At 49.0% G+C, this 4722-nt stretch overlaps 1 protein-coding gene across 3 annotated transcripts in view; it reads right to left on the minus strand.

The window, feature by feature from the left end:
- Positions 1-4722, minus strand: part of Srgap3 (SLIT-ROBO Rho GTPase activating protein 3) — a 221035-nt gene that overhangs the window by 102903 nt on the left and 113410 nt on the right. The gene's annotated exons all lie outside the window — the stretch shown is intronic.

Consider the following 4722-nt stretch of genomic DNA (forward strand, 5'->3'; position numbering starts at 1 on the left):
TGTGTGGTGTGCACATGCACACGCACACACAGCGGCCAAAGGAGAACACCAGGAATCCTAGTCTATCACTCTACACTTTACCCCCTTGATGCAAGGTCTCCCAGTGAACCTAGAGATAGGATGGCGCCTAGCATCCCCCCATGATCCTCCTGACTCCTCCCTCTCTGAAGTTCTGCCACAGACGTGCAGGCACACCTGGTCTTCCTGTGGTTTTATGAACTTGAACTCAGGTCTTCATACTCAAATATAAAATGTATCTTACCCATGGAGCCATCTCTCAGGTCTATTGCTGCCTTTTTCTAAAGATATTTACAAAGAACTTTCCTTAGCCATAGATTTCTTTTTTTAAATGTTGCCATAAATAGAAGGTACCCGAGAAAGCAACTCGAAGGGAAACAAACAGCATAATGCATTCTTAGGCAGGTGCCGGAGCCTGGGGATTGCTGGAAGATTAGAGAGGTGTTACCAAGGCAGGAGCATCAAGGAGGCTGGGAGAGAATTGAGCAGCTATGGCTCAGGGAGCACCAGTGAGCCTTCCTTTATTTTGAGGAGCACCGAGCAGTTCTGTCTTGTGTTTATGACAGAGACAGAGATAGACAAAGAGACAGAGAGACTAGAAATGTTTCTTTGTTTTCAAGTACCTAGCAGGATGAAGGCGCATGCTGGGCCTATAAACTGTTCGGTGCCTTGCTAATCTGACCTGAGCCCTGTGAGACCCACAACTCGCCAGGCTACAACAGAGGCTTTTCACAAGTGCCTTTTCCAGACCCCTGACGCTCACACAGGTCTGGTTAGATGGTGACACTCAGCAAGCATTAACCCAGGCAGGTAGTCAGGGAAATGGACCTGCCATGCGGTGGGACAGCCAGAGGTGCTCTGCATTTGGAGTCTGACAACCTGTACTATCTGCAACAAAAGCTGTGTCCCAGGCAAATTAATTTCCCCAAACCTTACTAGTGTCACCCAGGAAGCTAGAGATGCAGCTGTCCTCCATGCCATGAAAGTGCCATAAGATGGTGACTACTACTCACCTGGCACAGGGTAAAGCAGACATGAGGGAACCTGGAAAATTAAACAACTAATCGGTGTGATTCTGGCCCTGGGAGCAGTCATAACTATCAGTAGGAAACACAAGCTTGACCTGAGGGTTTCCTTCATCCTGCCCAGACCTCTCAACTCCGGGTCCTCTGCACACCAACTTCAAATTCCACATTGCAAAAAAATGCTTTTCTGTCAAGAATAACCTGGAAGGCTAAATCTCAATTATACTATCATTTTAAGACACACTGCAGCTGTGAAAACCGTGGCACTTCTTTCTCAGTAAGAAGTGCTTTCTTGGAAACGAAGTCAGTTGGGATCCTCCCTCTCAACTGCTCTGTGATGCTGGAAGACACTCCCGGCTGTGCTGGCGCTGAATTTCTGCATAGAATATTATGCAGCATTCAGCCAAACACCGCCCAGCTCTTCCCAAACTCTGGCTTTCCCCCAAAATATTTCTAATGTGTCTGAACAGATTTCTCTGCTGCTTTTCTCTGTGGGTCACAGAGCAGCCAGCATCACTTAACCCTGGACAGGGGACTGTCATGAGGCATATTCCCCTGAAAGGCAAGAACTACCAAAACCCAATGGAATCAGAATAAAAGGGGCCCTGTCACCTAAGATACAGAACACTATTTGGGTGGATGTCATTACACTTTGGGGTTTGTGTAAAACAGAGCTACGCATCTGGATTCCTAGGGAGCGCTCCTTTGTAAAGTATAATCACTCGTCCTGGGGAGGGGAAATGCTATGTCCATATAGCTTTCAGAAAGAAGACAACAGTTGAAGAACAATTAATAAAATCTCAGAGACAGATAGTGGAGTTCAACCTGAAGACCAGAAAAGCAAAACAGCCAGCCACTGGCTCTTACCTCTACCTCTGTCTGAAATCGCGATCCTGCCTCCAGGAAGCTCAGAATGGGACTGTGTCTGAAAGCTGTCTCCTCCCATTTTATATTCCTCCCTCGTGCTGGGATTAAAGGTGTGCACCACCACTGCCTGGTTTCTATGGCAAGCTAGTGTGGATACTGGGATCAAAAGTGTGTGTCTTTGTGGCTACTTGGATCAAAGGTGTGTGTCACCACTGCCTGGTCTGTAAGGCTGGCCAGTGTGGCTGTTTGACTTTTCTGATTTTCAGGCAAGCTTTATTTATTAAAAGACAAATGAAATATCACTACAACCAGGCTTAGTAAAACCTCTCAGAGCCTTCTAAACACTGTGTTGGGGACATCTCAGGGGCTCGTTCAGAGCAGTCTGTGAGCTGTGGCGGTCCACACCTTTAGTCCCAGCACCCAAGAGGCAGAGATGGGTGCATCTCTGTGAGGACAAGGCCAGCCTGGTCTACATAGTGGATTTCAGAATAGACAGTGATTCCCAAATACAGGATTCCTTTTCTTTTCTTTTTTACTTCCCCCACCAAGTATCTCAAAGTATCGGTGTTTTAGAATATACAGCTCTTGGAGAAAGTCTTGGTGGCAGGAAACCTCTGCTTCTGCACACCCAGCCAGCTGGTCTGGACCAGGCCACCCATCCTCCTGAGAAGCAGGGTCAGGTCCCTACGTGCTGCCCTCCATGTCATCTTCCTGCCCATCGAATGTTCCTCAGTCCAGATCATCAGGGGAAAAAGCCAAGCTCTTCCAGAAAGGACAAGACTGTGACTTCTATGCTGGTGACAAGGAAGGTGGGCCAGCACAGTCCATTAAAAAGACCAAATACCATTTGTCATTCAGAAAACCATCCGAAGTGACTGGTCACCAGCATCCCCAGAAAGGCTTGTTGAGGCCCCAGGGCTTCTGATGGAGAGGCCCCTGCATTTTAGAGAAGCCTCTATTTACCAAGCCTTCACACCAGTCCCTTAGTGGTCCCCACCCTCCAGCCAGAAGGTTACTATCAAGGTCAGCTGTCCTTGCAGCAATACAGCACCAATACCAGGTACATGAATGGGGAACAGTTTGCTCAAACATTTCAGCCATCTGAGGAAGTCAAAAGATACATTGCCCTCTGTGGCAACTCTAATTACCACTGGACATTTATTCAGGAAACATGTGTACCAACCATAGGCCAAGACTTCTGCTAGGTGCTAGACACCCTTGCTCATCAGCCATCTTCTCTGTCATTGCAGACTTTGAAATCCAGTGCTCATGCACAAAGACAGATCAAGGCCCAGGGCACCAGCTTTGCCTCATTCCCTTCATAAATCCTTCCCATCTTAAGTCAGTGAAGGATGCCAATCTTCACCGCCCCCCCCCTCTTCTCTACAATGTTCAAGCTCCCCCAGGAGAGCCCAGGAGCCAGTATCAGGCTCTTTGGACATAGTGGACAAGAAGTCAGTTCTTTCCTTCTGCCATATGGGTTCTGGGGACAAAACACAAGTTGTCAGGCTCAGCAGCAAGCCCCTTAACTTGTTGCCCCTCCATGACAGCCCCTCCGCCTTTCTTTAAATCAAGTGCCACCTGGAAGTTTTCCCAGCTAAGTCTGGACCTAAGTTTAGCATGGTCCACAGGTGTAAACATCCCCACGGCCCAGGCAGATGGGGAAAAGCTTGGGCCTTAGGGAGAAGTACCCACCGGACAAAGGAAAACACCTTAATCTAGAACAGAAGGACCTCCGTTTCCGTCCCAGTTCTGTCCCTAACTTGCTGTGGCATCTTCGCAAATCAATTCCCTCTCTGAGCCAAATCTCTCAACTCAAGTAAACTGCGTGAACCAGGAATTAATAAATTCTGCCCTCCCCTCCTGCCTTTCTCTTTCCTTTCCCTCCTCCCATCTGCTTCCTCAGCTAGGATTGTTGCAGTGAGACTACCCAGGTCTCTCCTCCAGCCCCAGAAAGCAACCTGGAAGCTGGGGCACGCTTACGTGAAGAATCTGTAAACAGCCTGGCTTCTCAGGACATCTAGGCTGAAGGACCAGAACACAGCACAGAACCTATGAACAGAAGCAGCGGCCAGGTCCCTGAGCACCCTGGAGTCAAAGGTGAATCAGCCTGCCCAGAAAACTGAACCTCTGAAAGCCGTCAGGACTGGCCCATGGCACATGAGTGCCATGAAGAGGGTCTACCCCAGCTGCAGTGGCCTGGGTGATCCCCTAATTAGACTTTCATAGTGAGCCAAGCAGCCCACACGGTGACTGCCAGCTGGGCCTCCCATCAGCTGGTGGCTGAGTTAATGAACCCTTGAGGGGCTAGTGGGGCTCATTACAGACAAGGTGAGGGAATAAGGGACCCCTGTGTCCTCAAGGCCTGCCCTGCCCCTCTCCTCCATGCTTACACTTAGCACGTGAGGGGGGGCTGGTTTCAAATCAAGAGGAAGGAGGGGCCGGTGACAAGACCCCAGCTGTGCACACCCCCTGTGGATAGCTCCAGCCACAATTCAGGGTGTAACTGGAAGTCTTCGGAACCTTTCTCGTCAGATAGAGACCATTACTACTCAGGGCTTTAGGATATCGAAGGGCCGGTGTGTCGTAAATAAGAAGGTAGGAGAGTGTTTAGGTACTGAGGTCATCCAGAACGGCAAGGAAGAGGGATGCTCTGTGAACCCAATCCTCAAGAAGACATCCTAAGGACATAGAAGCTGAGCTGATGCCCAATTAAAACCCAACCAGATAAAGTCAGGATGTGCTGAAAAGAGGTACAAAGTCTGCTGGACATAAGCTAAAGTAGCTCCATACCACCCATCTAACTCTATAG

Source organism: Microtus ochrogaster, unplaced genomic scaffold (genome assembly GCF_000317375.1).
Source record: "Microtus ochrogaster isolate Prairie Vole_2 unplaced genomic scaffold, MicOch1.0 UNK1, whole genome shotgun sequence".
NCBI lineage: Eukaryota > Metazoa > Chordata > Mammalia > Rodentia > Cricetidae > Microtus > Microtus ochrogaster.